Below are 23,645 nucleotides of genomic sequence, written 5' to 3' on the forward strand. Positions count from 1 at the left end.
TACGCCGCAAGGGAAAAGTCACCTTCGGCGAGAATGTAACATCGAATCGCAACATAGATGAACTTCCCACCCCAAAGGAGTCTGTCATTTCACTGCTACTTATCGTAGTGCAGCCTTGAATCTATATGAACCCCTGGAGAAGGAGTTTTTGAGGTTCTACTTAACTGCTTGATCATTAAGTTCTGTATCGTCCTATTCCTATCTTCATTTTTAAACCCTTCCTTGATCACTGATCTCACAGGAACGCTCAGACTAACCCATACTAAAGTCTTCAACTCGAAAAGAAAGAAAGATCCTTCAGTCAACACTCATGATGGCTTTATCTTCAGCCGTCGGGAGCTAGTAACTGTTTTTAGAACATGACAAAAAACGAAATTAACATCTGAAGATCTTAGACTATCTATGAGTTTGTCCAGTGTATTACTATGAACATAATTGCTATAAATCAGCGATTTGCAAAGATCTGCCAAAAGCTATGCATACAGTGAAAGTGCAAATGGACTTTTAAAGTGTCTCGAACACAAATCTTTTTCGAATGGTGGTTTTAACTGGATGTTGAAGGCCGTAACGTTCCGGACAGTTGATAGCGTATAGTGTTGTCTAACTTCACTCTGACTAAAGTCAATTAGCGTCTAGCATAATTACTGTCAGCTGGGTAATCGTTGCTCCAATCTCTAAAGATATGAAAATGGTTATTACTGTTTATCTTCCAAGATGATGATCCTCCTCAGCTTCTGCCGACCTTATCACAAGAAGAAAGATGGAAAAAAAATCAATTGCCATCATGAGACTGTCTGTATTTGTGTTCGTACAGACTATGTATTAGATTTCAGTTCTTTTCCACGTTCTAACCTATTTATTTACTTTAATCCACATTTCTTCATCCTTAATGAGAGTAATATTCGTTACATATATATATATGTATATATATATATATATATATATATATATATATATATATATATATATATATATATATATATATATATGTATGATATCATAAGCATATCTCCAGACATATCATGAATACTGGCATAAACTCCTCACACTGGACACATACACATCACTGAAGTTAGGAGTAATGTGACAATGAATTACATGGAAATTATCATACAACACTGAATTACCTGAATCCCTCATAATGAGTCGTTGAGAGGTGAATGGTGCGTCTTCCTCTCAGTAGCACTGACTCATAGCATTCCTTAACTCAATGTTACCATGTAAGAGTTAAGGCTTTAGACATTCAGCTAACTAACTCCATTTGTTACAGCAAAAATCTGTGAACATTGTACAAGTGTGTCTACAGGACAAATGGTTTTCATGTGGCAAGTGAAAACAGAATTAAATTGTGCGATTATTTCTATATTGGTATTACATTCTCTGAAGCTGAATGTATATTTTGTAAAAAGAAAAATCTATATTACAATTACAACTAATTCAGCCGGCGAAAAATATGAATTTATTTCATTCTAATTGCAAACAAATTTCATTTTACATATACTGAGGCAATAATCTTTTCACAAATAGATCTACAAGTGAAATTAAAAGGAGTTAGTTACGTCCCGGTTGTGTGTTGTGGCGAGAACATTAAGATATTGGATCTTTATTAACGTAATAACAAATGCTTAAGTTATAATCATCCATCGATTATAAAAATGATGATTGTGTGATGGTGATTGTGTGATGGTGATTGTGTGATGGTGATTATGTGATGGTGATTGTGTGATGGTGATTGTGTGATGGTGATTGTGTGATGGTGATTGTATGATGGTGATTATGTGATGGTGATTGTGTGATGGTGATTGTGTGATGGTGATTGTGTGATGGTGATTGTGTGATGGTGATTGTGTGATGGTGATTGTGTGATGGTGATTGTGTGATGGTGATTGTGTGATGGTGATTGTGCGATGGTGATTGTGCGATGGTGATTGTGTGATGGTGATTGTGTGATGGTGATTGTGTGATGGTGATTATGTGATGGTGATTGTGTGATGGTGATTGTGCGATGGTGATTCTGTGATGGTGATTGTGTGATGGTGATTGTGTGATGGTGATTATGTGATGGTGATTGTGTGATGGTGATTGTGCGATGGTGATTGTGTGATGGTGATTGTGTGATGGTGATTGTGTGATGGTGATTGTGCGATGGTGATTCTGTGATGGTGATTCTGTGATGGTGATTGTGTGATGGTGATTGTGTGATGGTGATTGTGTGATGGTGATTCTGTGATGGTGATTGTGTGATGGTGATTATGTGATGGTGATTGTGTGATGGTGATTGTGTGATGGTGATTGTGTGATGGTGATTGTGTGTGTAGTCTCGGAGTTGCTTCATCTGAAGAAGCCGCTGAAGATTATTCTGGTCGTGGCTATGTCGACGTTTACCTGCAAGCCCAAATAACCAACTAATCTATAATCACAACAGTTTTAATTCCTTGGCTAATACATATAATCTAACAAGAAACTCACAAACATTTAGATCAATTGAGACATATGATTGACATATGCTATGGATTTTGGCTTGATGACGCAAGCTCTTGGTAGCCATTAAGTCTAAGAGCATGAGACATATCAATACAATCTGTCATAAATATGAATGCGTTGGATAACGCTCTCGTGCACAAGCAGATTCTCTACACAAGTGTGTCTGTTTGATTATAATCAATTTATATTGATCTGTTTGGTTTCAACGGCACACTATCCATGTGCTGGACTGAAGATGAATCATGATCATCTGTCTGACCAAAAATTAATCATATTGATGTTCTCGGCCGCAAATAAAGTGTATTAACGAGCCTGACTGTAGTTGAACTGTTCTTGATTTGTAAGTGAGGTACTTTGTCTCGTTTGATGTCATTGGGTCATTTGGGTATTTGGTCTTTAGGCCAATCAACTGTCAGAGCCATTGAGGCCCCGTTGACGTTGAGTTATAAACACCGCCAGGAATATGTTGAACACCTTCTTCAGGTATTGGTGTTATGGCCACGGAGGGGGGGGGGGTTACCGTACTCCGCCCGCCGCTAGTGAAAGGTCACCTTCAGCGATGCTGTGTCATCGTCTTTTGACGAAGAGAAGAACAGTGTCGTTGAGGAATTTCTTATTCCAAAGGGGTCCATCAGGTCCCTTCTGCTGGAGATCTTACAAGGAAAGTGGTCCTGGGAATATATATATATATATATATATATATATATATATATATATATATATATATATATATATATATATATATATATACTCTTGTGTATATGCCCCACAATAGGCAGAATATTATAGCCACAGTAAATTAAATAACTTCAACTAAACAAAACATAAAAATAATTAAATACAAAAGTAACGAAAGATTTTAAATATATTGAAGCTGAATGCAAATTCATATATCAAAAATTATATGTAAAACAAAATGGACGACATTTATCATAAATAAAATAATCTACAGAAAAAACAGAATTCGTTTTTTGCTACTACTTGTATAAATATAGATTAATAGCAAACTCAAATATTGAAATGTAGAGAGTGCAAAATGAATTTCAAATTATTTATTTTGTATTTTCAAGATACTGCTTTATTCAGTATATGTTCCCTTTCGTATGATATATATATAATATTACTATGTACTGCTCTGTTCGGTTTATGTTTTATTCATATTGGATTCACATTATTCAAGAAAGATATTGTTATATCCTACTGTACCTGATGCATAGTATTCTATTCACCACAAATCATAAAACAATTTTAAACGGACAATATCCAGTGTGCTGCATATTAATATGTTACCTTCTGAAGTTGAATATTCACGAAAAAAATATGATATAATCATAAAATGGTAATACGAAATGCAACTTTGTTTCTATAACACAGTTCATAACCAGTAATGAACATCGTTTTCATATGTAAAATATACGAAAAAACTTTCATCCTATGGCATCATGAACTGAATACACACACACACACACACACACACACACACACACACACACACACACACACACATACACACATACACAGCTAAGATCCAATTATGTATGTTCTTCAATGTAATGTCTCTCCAAAAGAAGGAACAGAGTAGGGGGCCAAGTGATGATATTCCCTCTAAGACTCAATCGTCTGTTCTTAACGATACCTCTCTAACGCGGAAAAAGGCGAATATATATATATATATATATATATATATATATATATATATATATATATATATATATATATATATATATATATATATATATATATATATATATATATACTCAGACATGGGCCACATGCATAGTGAGAGTGTATGTGGTATTAGCATTATCTTCACCACATGAAGAAGGTGTTAAAGATTCTTCGGTTGGTTGATGTAACTTACGTTGACGGCCTTAATGACCCTGGCAGTTGAGAGGACTAAAACCCAAATAACCAACCTAGATAATGATTTTTTCTTGATACTTTCCGTAAGGTAAACAGTGCTGGTGGTAATAACCAAATCTGGGCGGGAAAATAACCTTACTGTTATATGTACATCATGTAGGACGGGTAGGAAATCACTAATAATGTCAAGAGTAGTGAAAACAAAATGGAAATCAGGATACCAAGCATAAAGGATACAACACTGTGTTCTTTAGCTTGCGTCCACCCCATCATCGTGTTGGCGAGCCAGCGGAAACGCTTCAAAAACAAATGAAATCGAATACAAGATGTTCGGTTAAGGTTAAGGTTAGTGATGTGATGTATCCATGTCAATTAAGTCGGCGAAAATCATATCAATTGATTACTTATAGTTATCCAGAGTCTATATCTCATTATCAAGATTATTGGTTTACGTTTTAAGGATTAGTATTGTTTCTTTGATCATAAATGAATATGAAAAAGACACAAACAATGTAACTAACCCAATCTGATATACTTGAAAATGATTACTGTAGGTAGAATAAAGTTATGTTTCGTATAATGATTTCATTAATATGATTTTTTCCTCAATTTCTTTAATGCCGCCGCGTCGCTGAGCTGGTAATTGACCGAGCGTTCATCATGGTAATTAAATCTTATGGATAATTACATAATAGTAATTACATAATAGTTGGCAGAATAAGTGAAAATGTCGTCCCACTCCCACTACACAGGTCGAGGTCGGGGAAATTGTTGTAGCGTGTGAGGGACAAAGTAGGAGGGCTTGCCTGGGCGAGCGACCACACACTGCTGACAGAGACATCAGACCTCAGTAATCGATTATAAAAACCGACCGCAGACCTCCACATCTTCAGATCAAATGTATCTCTGTTAAGTTACACATTTCGCTCATCGGTCTCGATGTGTGTAGCTTAAATATTCATATTTAGGGAGAGAGTGAGGGAGAGCAAACACAAAATGATGGTAGACGATTACAAAAACGATGGCGAGGCAGAAAATTTCTGTCTCTTGTCCGGCTGGGGGTTCCCCAAAGGCTTTAGGTAAGTGCCCCCTCATGTACCCGGAGGCCACACAAAGAAAACGGACGCTAGCATAACAAACCCCCCGATTCAATATGGCGGAGTGAATGCATGTGGCTAGCCGAGTCTGTATTTCTTTGTCACGGCAGGAAAAAGAATTTTACCTCCTCAATAAATCAATTCTCTATGAAATGATTTAAAAGGAATATTGTGTTGAACTCAGAAATATCAAACTTTTCGTTTTATTTCAAGGCACGACAGTAAGTTATTTTGATATAGTTTGTGGGAAATAAAGAACTAACTCTACTTCGCAATGCCCCTGAAATGAAAAGTATGTAGATATATTTTGGGAAGTAACGCTACATAACGAAAAACTCCATAAAAAGAAATACTGGGCATCTCCTAGTGGCTTGGAATAACAAGGCTGACGCCGACCGCTAAATACGCTATTGTTAGCCTTTGTGCGCTATTGTCGAGCTATTAACTGGCTCCGGGCCCGCTATACTTGTGCTTTTAGGTATTTGGTGGAGGTTTCTGGTCGAGAAATGAACAGCAGGAATGCCTCTATTTGCTTTATTGATTCGGAATCGATGTTATATGTTCCACCGCTGGGAACTGCTGAACACCAGCAGACACCCCTGCTGACGTGGGGGGGGGGGGGGGGGGTAGAGGCCCACGGGGAGGGTTGGGAAATGTGTGTGAGGGGAGGAGGGGGGAGGAGGGGGGAGGGGGAGGATTTAAGGGTTGTCTCTTGTACTGCTTTCATGTACGTGGCGTAACTGACCATGTGCTTATGTTGGTAATGAACTGTGAGGGAGTGTACACTCTCTCTCTCTCTCTCTCTCTCTCTCTCTCTCTCTCTCTCTCTCTCTCTCTCTCTCTCTTAAACCATTCAAAATTCTGGTTTCGAACCAGATTTACTATACATCATATACACTTCAGATGGTATAGGAGGATCCTCCATGCCTACTATGTAAACATATCGGTCTATATAAATCCCAAACCATATGCAATCCACACCATTTCTATTCTAGATTCTATACAAGCAGACCATACACATTAGAAAAGCGATTGTATATGGCCATGGCGATGTATACCTCAGACATAGGGAATCCTTTGCAGCATTAGACATGATTGATTTCCATCCTAAACCACATAAACCTGAGGAAATGTACAGCGAGAACATGTACACTTTAGAGGTACAGCGAGAACATGTACACTTTAGAGGTACAGCGAGGACATGTACACTGCAGAAGAACATCGAGGACATGATCACTAGAGACCATTTGATCTAAGACCACGAGTACCGTGACCATGTACACTTGTGATCATCTCAAGATATATACATCCTCAGACTATGTACAGTTCACATCGCGTACAGCACAAGTGTTCCGTGAAATTGTATCATAGTGAAAAAATGAATGGAAATCCAGTAGTTCATAATATATAGATGGTACTATTTTACCCTGGACTTAGCTGATGGTTGGCGGTAATGGAAGCTATGGATAGAGTAGATCAGGTCTCCTACATCTTGAATAGGTTGAATAATACTCATCTAGACGTTATCATTCTTAATCATATACATCCCAAGTGATACATATCGCTACCGCGTACAGTGCATCATATACATCTCAGATAATGTACGGTGCTACCACGAGTAGCGCAAGCCACGTATATACATTCAGGACACAAATATCCTTTATCATATACATTCTTGGTTCTCTACATTGGATCCAAGGCTCTCTTTACTTTCCAGATTGGGATCAACTAAATTCCTTTCTTATCCACAGGGAAATAAAACACGATCAGTTCCCAAGTGCACTTTCGTATAGTGATCACATCATCAGGGGAGATATAAGAAAAATATATAGCAGTCAGTTAATATACAACGATGAGACGTAGCTAGGACGCCATTTGTTTACCAAATGGCGTCCTAGCTACGTCTCTTCGTTGTATATCAACCGACTGTTTGACAGTATATATATAAATACACACACACACACACACACACACACACACACACACACACCACATAATATATATAATATATATATATATATATATATATATATATAATATATATATATATATTGTCGAAGACCATTGTATATCTAACACTTAAAAGCTCTCTGGTTAGTTTTTCAATTTTTCACACCACACGTTTTGCTTCATCAGATAAAGTGTGAATTGATTGTCCTGTAGCTCACACTTTATCTGGCGCAGCAAAACGTGTGACAAAATGGAAGAAAAGAAACTGACAGAAAGTCATTGTTAATTGGCTTCGGTTTTAACAGACGATGTATTAAAGCAGATATTCTGCCTTCTTATATATACACACACACACACACACACACACATATATATATATATATATATATATATATATATATATATTATATATATATATATATATATATATATATATATATATACTTCTTTTGTCAATACTTGATTACCGTTTCCTGCGTTATCCAGATAGCGCCAAGAGCAGACAAAGAAAGGCCTTATCCACTCACATTCATTCTCTAGCTGTCGTAGTAATGCACCGAAACCACAGCTCCCTATCCACACCCAGGCCCACTGATCTTTCCATGGTTTACCCCAAACGCTACACAAGCTCTGACTCAATGCAGTGACAGCACTTCAACCCCCGTATACCACATCATTCCAATTCACTCTACCTTGTGCACATCTTTTTCACTCCATCCTTCCATCTCCAATTTGGTCTCCCCGTTCTTCTTGTCCCCCTCTACTCCTGAAACATATGTTCTCTTTGCTAATCTTTCCTCACTCATCCTCTCCATATGTCCAAATTATTCCAGCACACCCACTTCTGCTCTTGTAACCACATTCATTTTTTTACAACACATTTCTCTTATCCTTTCATAACTCACTCAGTCAAACCACCTCACATAACATATCAACGGGTGTCAAATGTGGCTCGAAATACTAGGTTTAGCCACCAAGTGAGGTGATTATTGTAAATATAATTTATATATACAGTCATTATACCACGGTTACTGTGCTTTCATTTACGTTTGTTTCTGCCATACAAAATTTAAATTGATCACAGTTTCTTGGAAGAGAAGATCTTCATCACATTTGACTACGCAACAGTTGCACACAGGTCGCCCTGTATTAGCAGTAGCTCCATACACACACACACACACACACACACACACACACACGACCACCAAAGTAAGAAAGCTTAACCAATTACAGTTTATAAATCCGAGAGATCCCGCGGGCCGGCGGGGCAGGATTCCCAGATCCTCTAGGAGTGACGGTGATCTGCCGTAATCCCTTAAGGACTCGGCTACTTGAGGTGATCCCAGACCGGGAAGGACCCGGCGGTGAGCTGCTGAAGCAGGTAGCCCACGCTGTGTGTGTCTCTCCACGCGGGTGGCGCTGTATTATATATATATATATATATATATATATATATATATATATATATATATATATATATATATATATATATATATATATATATATATATATATATATATATATATATATATATGTATCTTATTTTGTATGCCCAATTAGCATCCTCTGTTTCTCCATTGTAGTTTCGCATGATGGTACTTTACAAGGACTTTAGTAGCAAGGTCCACTTGGTCGCTGTGTGTATGAGGCACATTTGTTGTCATTCTATACTTCAGGTAACGGTTTAGTGGTCTGTGTTTGTGTTTTTGAATCATGCCCCTCCTCTCTCTCTCTCTCTCTCTCTCTCTCTCTCTCTCTCTCTCTCTCTCTCTCTCTCTCTCTCTCTATAATGGTCACTTATGTTTTTATGAAAATCTGAAGGTGACAGCGTCTGGCTGGCTGGACCTCAAAGCGAAGTTGCTGTCGCATCTGTCCAGAACTTGAGCCTCGCTATTGATTACATTTTCTCTGGGGGATTCCACCATAGTCCACCTGAGAAACATAACAGAGGCAACTGTGTATATCTCTGAAAGTAGGACCAAATCGGAAATGTTTCAAGTGAACAACTGTAACTTTTCCTGGTCTGTTCCGCTTAGTATATTTTTACTACTGTGTGCAATAGTAGCTGAGAGTACACACCTCTGTCTGGAGTGGTTTGAGAATATATATATATATATATATATATATATATATATATACATATATATATATATATATATATATATATATATATATATATATATATATATATATATATATATATATATATATATATATATCCCTGGGGATAGGGGAGAAAGAATACTTCCCACGTATTCCCTACATGTCGTAGAAGGCGACTAAAAGGGAAGGGAGCGGGGGGCTGGAAATCCTCCCCTCTCGTTTTTTTTTTTTTGATTTTCCAAAAGAAGGAACAGAGAAGAGGGCCAGGTGAGGATATTCCCTCAAAGGCCCAGTCCTCTGTTCTTAACGCTACCTCGCTATCGCGGGAAATGGCGAATAGTATGAAAAAAAAAAAAAAATATATATATATATATATATATATATATATATATATATATATATATATATATATATGTGTGTGTGTGTGTGTGTGTGTGTGTGTGTGTGAGCGTGCGCTACCGCGATAAAGGGGTGATCATTAGCATGTCAATTGATGGTTTTCTATCATTTACATATCAATGGGGCGGCGCGCAGCTCATCAGAACAGCTCCCACCAAATCCCCCCGCTGATGCCATATTGTGAGAAAGTTCCTTGTTTTATATGCAATTTAACCATAAATCCACACAGAGTCTTAATTTGTATCTAATCATACTTAAAATTCCATTTCATTCATACACAGACCAGATCACTTGTGTGGAGTGCAGTAGCACAAAATCGTTCAACAATAGTACGTTCTGGCACCTCAAGCAAGACTGGTCATATTTCAGAAAACAAAATGTTGGGCTGAGGAACGAGAACTTCTGATTTCCATTGTATCTTCTTAGTGAGATAATCCGAACTTGATAATTAGTTTGTGACATGCTACAGAAAGTGACTCGAATAATATATATATATATATATATATATATATATTTATTTATATGTTATTCATACCAGTAACGTTAGGTCGTTGTTTTGATCATGCCCTCCTTCTCTGTTCTTCTCTTTCATTCTCTTCTCCTCCTCATAGGTCACTATGTTTTATGAATCTAGGACAGCGTCTGCGCTGGACCTAACAAGTCTGTCGATGTCAACTTGAGCGCTATTGAACATTCCCGGGGTTTCACATATACTGAGAACTCAGGCAACTGTAATTCTAAAGTAGAATAAAATGTCAGTGAAACTAATTCCGGCGTTCCGCTAATATTTCTAGGAAGACAGTAATTTCTATGGTGAGAATCTTATATATATAATAATATTAATAAAAATATTAATTAATATTCCCTGATAGGAGAAGAATACTTCCTCTATTCCCTGCATGTCGTAGAAGCTAAAGGAAGGACGGGCTGAATCCCCCTCGTTTTTTTAATTTTCCAAAGAAGGAACAGAAACCAGAGAATTCCCTCAAAGCCGTCCTCTTCAAACGCTACCTCGCTATCGCGGGAAATGGCGAATAGTATGAAAAAAAAAAAAAAAATATATATATATATATATATATATATATATATATATATATATATATATATATATATATATATATATGTGTGTGTGTGTGTGTGTGTGTGTGTGTGTGTGTGTGTGAGCGTGCGCTACCGCGATAAAGGGGTGATCATTAGCATGTCAATTGATGGTTTTCTATCATTTACATATCAATGGGGCGGCGCGCAGCTCATCAGAACAGCTCCCACCAAATCCCCCCGCTGATGCCATATTGTGAGAAAGTTCCTTGTTTTATATGCAATTTAACCATAAATCCACACAGAGTCTTAATTTGTATCTAATCATACTTAAAATTCCATTTCATTCATACACAGACCAGATCACTTGTGTGGAGTGCAGTAGCACAAAATCGTTCAACAATAGTACGTTCTGGCACCTCAAGCAAGACTGGTCATATTTCAGAAAACAAAATGTTGGGCTGAGGAACGAGAACTTCTGATTTCCATTGTATCTTCTTAGTGAGATAATCCGAACTTGATAATTAGTTTGTGACATGCTACAGAAAGTGACTCGAATAATATATATACAAATTCATTACACCAGTCCCATCATCATGGTACCTTCTACGTCAATATAATATGTAAGGAAGCTCTGCGCCAGAGGTAACTAATGATGTTATCATTATTGGATCATCGATACAAGTGACGTGATCTCGTTTTTACTTTTCATCAATAGTGAAGATAGTTATCCAGTAACCTTTTTTATATATATAATTTCATACTGAGGTCAAGCGTTTCAAGCATCAATTATTCTGCTATAATGGTTTATGTTACTTCAATTTTTCCTTCGATACAAAATACTTAGATAAGTTACCTGTATTATAATAGGAAAAAATGTGAATAAAAGATAAAATGATATTTAGATAATTAGTTGGAAACAAATGGTGACGACTTTGTTGTGGCAAATTTACACATTTGGTTGTGGGAGTCAGACAGACAGAAAGACAGACAGACAGACAAACAGATGGCCTGTTGGCCAGGAATACAAAACACCTCGCACGGAAACTAATACCGTCGGTCGGAAAGAGGAATGAATTAATGGAAAATAACATTTTCAGGATAGAACAATGATATTATGGATCAATATTTGAAAATGAGATAAGGAGTCGGTAAATGGCTACCTGAAAGGGTGGTGGTGATGGTAGAAGATAAGGAGTTATGATTGTTGGAACGGATGGCGCGGGTAAGGTATGAGAGGTACTGCCTAAGCAAGGATGTGGGTTGAGTCAGCCTTCACCTTTATATCTGACATGAGCCCAATAGATAAGAACAAACTGTGTTCCAGCGAACTCGAATCAATGATCAATGACCTTGCCAGTTTTTACACACACACACACACACACACACACACACACACACACACATGTATGTACAATCTAAGACCATCTGCACTCTCACTGTGCATGTGGCGTATATGTAAAAATGTATGCAATTCTGAAGAAAAATATCTGTTGCAGATAAATGATTGAAGCAAGAATTAGACTAAAAATCATTTCTAGGGCAGTGAGGTCTACTGACCATCATGGTTACATTAAATGTTCATTTATCGCTGTCATTTATCGCTGTCATTTTTCTATATATGGTTAAAGTAAATAGATATCATATACGAATATTCAGTCATGAGAACAAGTTGATGGTCAAAACAAAACCTACGATTTATCTTATGTTGAAAGTGTTGACATGTAGAGAGGAAGTCCAGATCATTCACTCAAGCAAATCTAAAATTCCTTGTTCCCTCATCGGCCAAGAAATATCATCGAACAATATTCAACACTGTTGAATTTTCCACCAACCTTTCCTTTCGTATGTTGGATTTCTCCTTTCGCACCAACATTAGCTTCAGAGTATTGTAAACAGTACCGAGAAATATATTGGACACAAACGCTTCACTGATTATAATGTTTACTGCTTCAAAAAACTGCAACGGAGACAGTTGAGCTGTGGAACTGGGTAGATGTGCGTTCATGAGGTGTGCCAGACAGCAATGCAATTTCTGTAGTGCGGCAGTCAGTAGCCAGGTGGCTTCAGTGTTAGACATAACGTCAGCAAAATAAGGTTTGAAACGAGAGACCTCGTCACATACAACATTTAAAGTATATCAGTTGGGAATGTAAATTATTCGTCTCGCGCTTTATGCCATCACAAGTTATCCTTGCTTCTTAATGCAGTTATATTTATCTATTACATAAGCGCAGGAATCGGTCTAACAATTATCCTTCTGTTTCAGGTGTTCACCGGAGAACCAGCCCTGATGAGATCATCTATGGTAAATGAAGTTGACTTACCTGACCAATGATACATTCCATTATTCTACCTTCAAGAATTAATATATATTTTATAAGATGATTTCAAATATAGTTAGATTCATTGTTTATATGACGAATAAATTGTGTTATTGGGATTATTTCATTACGTATCCTATATAAAATCAATCAAAAAGCCAGCACATGCTGTTTCATTGTGAACTTGTCCTACACCGTCTTCTTGAAGGGCCATATGTGTAGCGCGTGCATAAAAAGAATAATCTTGAACCCCTAAAGGTGTTCAAAACTTTTTCAGGTGGGAGTTTGAACTTGCCAGTGATGTCTGTAACGACCCTGACATTTGATAGGCCAAAGGTCCAAGTAACCAATCATCGTTTCTGTAATTTACGTGATGCATAACTTGTCACCATGTACATGTGGCAGTAATCGAACAGTGGAGCTGACAGCTCCGGATGCAACAATCTTGTTATCGTCTGTATTTTGTCATGGAGTCATTTTCTATCTCGTCCCTCGTGTAATGTTTTGTTTCTGAGTCCACAGATGAATCAGGTTACAAACAAAGGGAAATCCCAGAGCGTATATACATAGGAAGAGTTGAATAAAAGGCCTTGAAGACTAGTGTCCACAAAGTGTGGGGAAAAAAATAGTATTTCCCTCTCCAGTTGCTATGGTGAGCTATTTACTTGTGTATTAGGTCTATCAAATGCCAGATCCATTGAGAACGTTAATATCAAGCTATGATTACCAAAAAAAACACTGAAAACCTCCTTCTGGTGTTAAAGGTAATTCGAAGACCTTACACGCTCCCACTGTAATATATGGTCTTTGAAGGTTGTTAAAGTTCATATTCTTTCATCATCAAAATGGTCTCTGAAGCAGAAGAAGAATCTACACAAGACCTCCCTCGTCCCATCTAATTTTCTTCGTAAAGCGAGTCACAGTGAAAACGGGTTGTATCAAAACAAGGATTTCACTAGTCCGTCACCTTCACCCTTCAGACACCACAGCCATCAATTGAAAAAAAAATGATAGTAGGCTGATCAAACCGTCACATGAGGCAATAGCAGTTTATGTGGAGAAATATCGGGCAGGTAATATACTTGTTAAAAAAAAAATATCTACAGACTCTATGAAAACCTGACCTAACCATCATAGAAGTCAAAAGTTGTCTCGATTTTCAGTATCATTTGTTGAAGAATACCATTCGTACACATGACTGAGAAGCAGCAAATTGGCATTAGACATCAGCAACCATACAGCACAGGAGAGGGTATGCGATCCCAGGCAGCAGCCCAAATTAATGTTCGTATATTTTTTTCTTTCATTTCATATTCTAGGTAAAGTTTTAGAATAGTTTTTGATGATATTTTACATGTATATTTACATTGATTAAATATTCAGTATCCAATGCTTATATCGATGCGGAGCCAAACTATACTTATACCCATTTCTTCATTATAGAAAATCACTAGAGATTAATGAACTATTGAACAATTAACTTTGCAGTTTCAAAGGTATCTAGAGATAACGTACTTTTGTGAATATATGTCCTTCACCATCTCCGCCGATGGAATAAAAGAAACCGGAAACGACTCGCCACCCACAATCATTGTTCCGTTTACTCAGTAAACAGTTCCATGATAGTGCGTTGCTCATAGCCGCTTAGTAATTATTTAGGGCTTTTTCCTCATCTATTTGAAACATCCCTTAAGGGCAAGGGACGCAATGCAGACCATAGTGCACAAATCTTCCGTGGCGACAATCTGGTGTATAACTTGGGGAAAGTTTGTTTGCGGTCGATTTACACAGAGGGTTAGGGGATGGTGCTGGAGTAAACAAACGACCCTCGTAGGGATTGAGTCTGTTTGAATAATGATTTACTGCGTGTAAGTAGACAAATGAAGCCTTTTAGATTTTACAGAGAAATACGTTGTTTCATGTGTATTTATTTTGAGTTAACAACATATCATATGGCGTTAAGTGTTCAGTAGAATCGATTTTGACTTATGGGCTTTTACCATTCCAGCACTGAGAAGCGATCAGTCAAATATTTAGGGAAGAAGCAGTTCTTTATATGAGCCTTAACATATATACAAAAGACCCCACTTGCTACTGTTAAACACGGTCCATCTTGTCCCAGAAATAGCACGCCGAATACATACACACACACCCGACGTGTGCAAGTAATGGTAATGGAATCCCAATCAGCAGCTACTGCGGTAAACACAGACCGTCTTATAATCTCATGGCCACAGACTTTAACCTTAAGTCGTTCGTACAGCTTGTACGGTTCTTTTGTATTGCAGAACTTAAATGATAATCTAATTTCTGTAGATATCAAGATTCCAGCATCTAGTTCATCATCTATGCTCGTATGTGTGTGTGTGTGTGTGTGTGTGTGTGTGTGTGTGTGTGTGCGCGCGTGTGTGCACGCGCGTGCGTGTTTCTGTGCGTCAGAATTCGCTAAAATTACATAGCACAGCACTATGACGATGGCAGCCTGTTCTGGGGGTGTCATTATTGACATAGGTCGGGGCTGTATGTTTCTGAGCGTATAGGTGCACCTAAGTGGATGTGTTCGTTTTGTACGAATTTCTAATTTCGATAAAACACGTATGATTTAGGATGTGTGTATCGCTAAGCGAAATGATGTCACCGTGTCTCATGAGGAACTTTTGTATCCCCTGATAATGCGGTTGAAGTCGCATTTTCTTTAAAAGTGTCAAATATGAAAAAGAAAACTGCAAGTGTACCTCTTAAAAGAACAGGAGATAATCGTCGCTTTAATCTTTTCAAAACCATATTTTATCCTATTTCAGTACAGATTTCATATATTTGAAGTACATGTAACATTCGAGAGGCCTAGAATCAGGCAAGGATGATCATTGGATTAACAAAAAAAGGTACAATACACAGCTAACATAACTATTATGATCATTTAGGCATGGAAGTTGTTCATCTTATTAGCCAATTCTCAAGAATGACTTGAAGAACATCCAGTGATTGTCACCAGGTTCATAGAGCAGGCAGACACCAGGCTACCTCATCAACAGGCATCCGGCACTCTCGTTGCTCTGAAAATAAACAACTTGGTAGTGACGACCATTTTCAGATGGTCTTTGAATCTAGTATGCAAATTGATTCCAATGAAGAACTGTTTACAACTACATCTGGTTTGCACTTCCTCCGTTACCATTCCAAGATTCTCTCTCTCTCTCTCTCTCTCTCTCTCTCTCTCTCTCTCTCTCTCTCTCTCTCTCTCTCTCTCTCTCTCTCTCTCTCTCTCTCTCTCTCTCTCTCTCTCTCTCATCCTGAGACACTGATAAAAGTTTGGTAAGAGTGTTACACAGACGATCAACCAAAGAAGGGGGCGAGACTATGGCAAACAGGAGCTCGTTTGGCTTGTAGGGAGTTCTTGTTTGAGAAACGGATTTTCATTATAATGATTACTTTAGTTGTGTATACGAGAGAGAGAGAGAGAGAGAGAGAGAGAGAGAGAGTTCACACATGAGGCACAGTCTTTTAACGTCTTGTGTGTGTAAGTTATTACCTGCGTGTTGCTACCTATATATATATATATATATATATATATATATATATATATATATATATATATATATATATATATATATATATTTTTTTTCTTTTCTTTTAAACTATTCGCCATTTCCCGCGTTAGCGAGGTAGCACTAAGAACAGAGGACTGGGCCCTTGAGGGAATACCCTCACCTGGCCCAATTCTCTGTTCCTTCTTTTGGAAAAAAAAAAAAAAAAAAAAAAAAAAAAAAAAAGAATCTCGGGCTGAAATGATGTTTGGGTTAATATTAATCTTGGATTGATATGTTGTTTGGGGGCCATAATTCCTACAATTGAGCATCAAAATGATATCATGTTTGAAGGATTTTTTTAGTATCAGTTTCTGATTGATTTGGTATATTGCGGCTCATGTAAATCATCACATTCGTCAAATTGTTTCCTTTACAGGTCTGGTGTCTGATGTATATTTGCAATACATTCAATTAGCTTGCATATTTATTCTTCATTTTTGGTTTGGTAAAAGAAATATCATTTATGAACTTCTGTATCTATACTTTTTTAACTGAGAATAAAAAGAATGTAAAGAAGCATTCTTACCGGCCACTTACCACAACCGTTACTTCAGAAAACATGCTGAGTTCGTTCATTCATGATAAACACTATATATGACATCATAACTACGTTTGAGGTGCCAGGCGTTGCTTCTGTCCATTAGAGACTCAAGCAATTTAAGTTCCCAACTGTACAACCACATACACTGTCACCTTGTGGTTCATTCTCTCCAACAATTCCAGCTAAACCAGATACTAAACTTTCATAACTTTGACAAGGTTTGCTCAAGTTGGATGTATATATTACAGTTGAAATGTATCATCTGTTAAGATACTGAAGATACTTAAGTTATCCGTAGCCCATAGGTTAAGTATTCATTTTCTCTAGTAAAAAGTATGTGTGCAAGTTTAATGGTTAACTTGGTTAACTATTGTTGTTCTATCTATTTGTAGTTTTAGCGCGAGGAGTTGTAAGTGATTAGATAACAAATAACTAAAAAGCGGCGTATCAAGATGAAATTGAGTGTAGTCTTGTTCCATTATTCGTAAATCAGAACTGTACTATATATATATTCTATGATGTGTTGTTAGTTTTCCTCAAAGACCTCTACAAGAGTGTGGTCACACGAACCAATCAAGGGTGTGAAGCTGTGTGACGAAGACGTGAAGGATGATAGGAGGGTGGCCCGGGGTATCGGTCATGAGGAATGGAAAACATGTTAGGATGTCACTCTCCCCCAAGATGTAGTTTTGCACACAGCCGTGTACACACGCAGGAGGACGGGACAAGAGCCGCAGCTGCAGCAGACATCACTGTTAAACTCCCGGAGGTTGTCAGGATCCGTCGTCTTTTGCTTCTCCAAAAACCTCATCCAAACCCTTACTAGGCGGGTCTCAAGAGCTTCACACGGCCAACATCTGGTACACCGGACATTTGGAGCTTTTAAATAATGGCCTCTCTGGAGGTATGAGACGTGGACACGCCCAGCTAACTTCTAATCACACAATCTGAGTAGCATAACAGCAGCATTGGCCGTGTTGCCCGTGCTGGGATGGATGCTGATGACATTCCCCGACGTCACATGTAAATTAGGGCAGCTACCAGACGGCGCGTCGGGCAAGACCTGAAGGATCTTACGCGGGCAAACCTTGACCATCAAGCTCGGAGACGACCTTTCAGAGTCCTGCGGCAAGTCACAGCCAGCTGCGGGAGGACCCAGTGATCTGCTGCTGTTCGCATTAGTATGTATCAGACACATTAGAAAGGCATTGCGGACTTTCACCATAGACCCTTCATTGTATTATTCACGGTCATGGAAGGGACCACGTCCAAAGGAGACTCCATACCCATTCCGTCCCGAATTAAAATCAGCGCTTGAGTCCATCTTATCATAATACCACAGAAAGCGATGTTTGTACTGTACGGAGAGAGACTTCTACTGTCGTGGGACCCCATCTCGTGTGTGTGTGTGTGTGTGTGTGTGTGTGTGTGTGTGAACATTAGATTGATAATGAAACTGTATGTCATTCGTCAACCCCATGGAACTGTGAATGGAATAATGATGGCGGATAGTTATGTAGATAAAAGCAGTCTTAGTTAAATACAATAGTGTTCGTGGTGCATAGTTCAATACATCAGTGCCTAGGGTAGGAATCAAATAAACCTTTACTGTAGTATAGAAGCGTGCATGTAATGTTTTACAGTGACATCTGGAGGGCAGTAACAGTTCATATGATCAGCGGGATTTAATTGATAACTATCAAAGAAGTGTCTGTCATCATCTTTGGTTTAGTTAATCGTAAATGAGATGACGTGTTCCTCAGATCTCTTGATCTCTCAGTTTTTGTTTTCATTTATATCAACTTTTACTCTGATCTGAATCTGAATGTAGGCCTTAAAATGGATAATGATAAAGCAACAATAAGGATATTAATATGAAAGATAAAATAACAGAACAAGAAACTGAAATCGACAACGTTGATCGTAAATAAAGCAGATACATTAAAAATAATGATAAGATTTTGAGAGGAGTGTCTGTTAACGATAATTTCTAGTTAGTTTTTTCTTATTTTTTGGTCCATAGTCTTCATTCCTGAAATCTTTCCCTCGACCATTGTGAAGCGCCTGTGATATCTATCTGTGAAGTCTTGGTCATTTATCCCTCCAATTCAGCTAGCAGGGAACTGAGACTACAGTGTTCTATTTCCCAGTAGAGTTCACCTATGGATCTTTGACCGTTCATCCCAAACTCCCCGTTAAACAAGTCTGTTAACAGGGTGTGAGAGTTGAATTTGAGACCTTTTGAGAAGGTCAGTCTGAGTTTTTCGAGAGCCTGGAAGACAGCTGGTCTCTTGGCGTCGGATTGCGTAGCCAAGATGATGATTTTTTCTCCTCCCTCGTCGGTCAGGAGAGAGTAGAGGTGCTTATAGACGGACCTGTAGGAGTCTGGGAGTTTCTCTGTCCTTGCTGGTGCTACGAGACCTATCATGTCAAGGTGAGGAAGGCCACAAGTGTGCCGTAAGAGCGCCAAGCAGCGGGAGATGAGGTTTTTGTTGTGGACCTGTTCCTCGGCGTTGCCCAATCCTGGGGTATCGACGATGGTGAGGTTGTAGGGCTTCGGCAGGAGGTTGAAGGTGTAAGCCGTTGTGAACTTTGTCTTTTTGGTGTTCCGGTTCTTTTCGAGTCGATTGAGCGGATCTCCGCACAGGAGTAAACGGAAATTGTCGTGGAGTTTGATATCGAAGATGTGGTTGACCATCGCTGTGGCAAGTGTCGTTTTCCCCGAGCCTCTGTCGCCCACTAGGAGAACGACTCTGTTAGGTTTGTCGTTAGGACGACCCATTATGAACTGCTCGGTTCTCGCCGCTTCATCTCTGTGTTCCATCTTCATCACTACCTGACGAAGGTCAAGTCCATCTGGTGCCCTGCGACCTCTGTGAACTCATGTATCACTCGAAGTCTCGAGATGTCTGAGATGTTCACATTTCCAGCTTCCAGTCGCTTCTCAAGCGACATCCTTAGGGGCGACACGTCCCTCATCTCCTGAAAGAAGTCGTCGACGCCGTGGTAATCGTAGTGACGAAGACCTGGGCAAAGAAATATTCCTCCGGGCCCGCGTCATCCGCTATGTCGCTGTTGTCGAAGATGAACAAGTTACTGTAGCCAATGTTGGCTTTCTTGAGTGAATTCAGGAGAGGCATGTACGACGTCGGGTCTGTCACTAGGATCTGTGTGATGCTGTCCAGCTCGTCGAAGGAAAGGTTGAGTATCCTGTATGTGTTGATGAGAGGGTGGAGGACATCCGATGACGATGGTGCGACCAGACCAACATAGTCAACTAAAGTGGTCATAAATTCACGGCGAAGAAAGTTTTCGATATCCCGAAGGATGTCCACGTCCCTCTCTGCGCTGGTGACCCAACCTATCGGAGGCACGTCAACGAGAACCAGGTTGAAGGGAAGGGTTGAGTCGTTCGTCTGGTTGAAGATATACACATGGACACAACTCGAGGCCTCCTCAAACACATGATCGTCCACGAGGATCAACCGATGGGTTTCCCTGACCTGCACGTCGAAGATATAGTTAACAAAGGCGTCCTTGACAGACGCCTTGTTCACCAGATCATCGCCGAGCAGTAGAACTACTTTGTTGGGGCGATCGTTTGGGTGTCCTACGGTCTGCACACAGACGGGATCTCCTGGTGGGGAAGATACCGTCATCCTTAGCGGAAGGAGAGTAAGGCCGCCCTCGGTGAAGCCATGGCCCCACACGCCAACCATGGCCGACACTCTGAGAAAAAGAAAGAGAAACCGGAAAGATAAGATGAAGGACTCGTCAGTAGATGAACCTGATAACAGATACAGGTAATAACGTTACGCTGGCGGGTCATATGAGAGCATGAGTTCCTTATCTGGCCTCACTTTTTCGCCCATCTTGCTACACAAAGGATGACGTAATCACTTTCCCCTCATATTTATGTCTCTTTGTCCGTTTGTCTTACCTTTTGCATGCTCGCACCCTTTACCTTTCCTGTGAGTCACTCGCTCTCCCACAATTATATAATGAACCAATAGACAGAGGACTGAGGAAATGAAATCGTTATATTTGCAGTGTTGTCCTAAGGTAACGTACCTGTGTATCATCAGTACTGTACCTGTGTACCGTCTGTACAGTACCTGTGTCTCATCTGAACAAGATACCCTTGGCTATCATAAATCGACCTTTGACGAGGACAGTTATTAAGGATTTTGGTCCAAGGCCAAGGGTCGCATCGTCGTGTTCAATGGTCACGTCCTCGTGCTCAAGGGACGTACCGACCTGTTGCCAGAGGAAGAACCGTTCTACAAAGATAGATGATCTCCCTAAACATTGACGGTCAGATTGAGTTCACGTACGTGCGTTCTGGTCAGGGTTGCGTGCGTTCTAATCCGTATTACGTGCGTTTCAATCAGGGTCGGGAGAGCCTTACTCAAGGCTACGAAGTAGGAACGTCAGAAAGCACACCTGGAGCCCAAGTATCTTGACCAGGTAAGTCTTACCCTCGATGAGACATGAACCACTGAGTCAAGAAATCAAGACTGATGGAAACTGACGGAGATCAGAACCCAGACAGTGAGATCAGTCACAGCAACTTTGTTGTTTTCCGATGATCACGTAATGAGCCAAGACATGTTAGTCCTACACACGATGAGTGAGACATGAAGAGGACTTTAAGCTACACATGAGTTTGAGACTTACGTGTTAAGTGAGCAGTAAAGATCTGTGCTGTGGACGAGGGTTGCCAGGGACACTCTGTGGCACCTCACACACACACACACACACACACACACACCTCCCTGACGGCTGATAACGAGATACTCTCAGAATGATTAGAGATAAGGTGGACATTGTTGTGTTTACATCTATATCTCTGACTCATTAGACAAGTCTGATATCTCTCTCTCTCTCTCTCTCTCGCTCTCTCTCTCTCTCTCTCTCTCTCTCTCTCTCTCTCTCTCTCTCTCTCTCTCCAGACCACACCTGCCATCAAGTCCACATGTGTGGCCCATACCTGTTCACCAGGGCATCGAAGTCAGTGACAGCTGCGCAGTGACCCAGCACTTCATTGGCTGTCAAGTTGCACTCCTATGGCTCAGATAGCTGTCTAATTTCACTTCCTGCCTCACCCCACACGTGGGCTGTTGGCACTCAGTCCACAAACATATAATCTCTCAATCTCGCGATCACAACACGTGACAACACGTAAGTCACACGACTTGTTCTTCGTAACTTTAGTTTCCCTGCGGTGAGCGCAACGCGCAGGCCCCGCCTTAGGCAAGACCTCGTCGTAAGTACTCGCACTTACTGTGGTTAACACAGAGCGAACGCTACCAGATGCGCCACACACGGGGAGAGGTAGGAACAGGGTGTCGCCCAGTATACACAGTCAGATGACCTCGTTGTTTGGGTCAAGGACAACATGGGGGCAGGACTCGTATGGCTTCTCCCCCATAATCCTCCCTAACCCCATCCCTAACACTACTCTACCCCTCCCCTATATATATATATATATATATATATATATATATATATATGTGTGTGTGTGTGTGTGTGTGTGTGTGTGTGTGTGTGTGTGATAACTACGAGGTTATCAGCAAATGCTGAATCACGCCCGCCACTGTGACCTGCTGCGATTTATACGTAGATCATAGCTAACTATGGCAGCCCGAGGCTGGACACGTACAATCAGCACGTCGAAGGTCTTCTGAATAATTGATTACCTTAAAGAGATCAAGGACTGGGTATAGGGAGGGAGGGGCAAGAGGGAGGGATAGAGGGAGAGTGGGATGGGTCAGGGGGATGAAAGGGGGGATGGAGGGCGGTCTGGATGGGATGGAGGGAGACTGAAAGTACCATGAGTTAAGGACCTGAGGGAGAAACCAGTTTTTTTTTTTTTTTACATCTGTGTCAAAGGTTCTGTTGGGCCCTCGACCCACCACCTGGCCAAGGAGAGAGAGAGAGAGAGAGAGAGAGAGAGAGAGAGGTGTTACCGACTTCATCAGGTGTTACCAGGGGTGTGTGTGTGTGACGAGTGACTGGCACAGTACAGAGTTACAGTGTGTTACGTATAGGTGTACGGTGTAGTATACTGAACTGTATTGTCACACGAGTTTTGCATCACAGTTGTATAAAGTGATGTGTATAAGATACAGGAGGTATGTTTAGGTGTCGTAAATTCAGAGTAGCAGATGTGTAAGAGGTGAAGTATATTCAGTATGGCAGGTGTGTAAGAGTTTGGTAAATCTAGTGTGTAGCAGGTGTGTCAGAAGTCGGTATA

The 23,645-nt window shown here is 39.8% G+C and overlaps 1 long non-coding RNA gene and 1 pseudogene across 1 annotated transcript in view; one reads left to right on the forward strand and one right to left on the reverse strand.

Annotated features, from left to right (window-relative positions):
* The window catches only part of LOC139748954 (uncharacterized), a 32,373-nt gene extending 18,953 nt beyond the window's left edge, over positions 1 to 13,420 (forward strand). The window contains exon 2 of the long non-coding RNA XR_011712851.1: positions 13,204 to 13,420. This is a non-coding gene — a long non-coding RNA (uncharacterized lncRNA). The remainder of the gene's footprint in view (positions 1 to 13,203) is intronic.
* Positions 13,421 to 19,249: 5,829 nt separating this feature from the next.
* LOC139748955 (uncharacterized) lies at positions 19,250 to 22,659 on the reverse strand (annotated as a pseudogene).
* Between the last annotated feature and the right edge of the window lie 986 nt (positions 22,660 to 23,645).

This window comes from Panulirus ornatus, chromosome 6, assembly GCF_036320965.1.
Source record: "Panulirus ornatus isolate Po-2019 chromosome 6, ASM3632096v1, whole genome shotgun sequence".
In the NCBI taxonomy this organism is placed as follows: domain Eukaryota; kingdom Metazoa; phylum Arthropoda; class Malacostraca; order Decapoda; family Palinuridae; genus Panulirus; species Panulirus ornatus.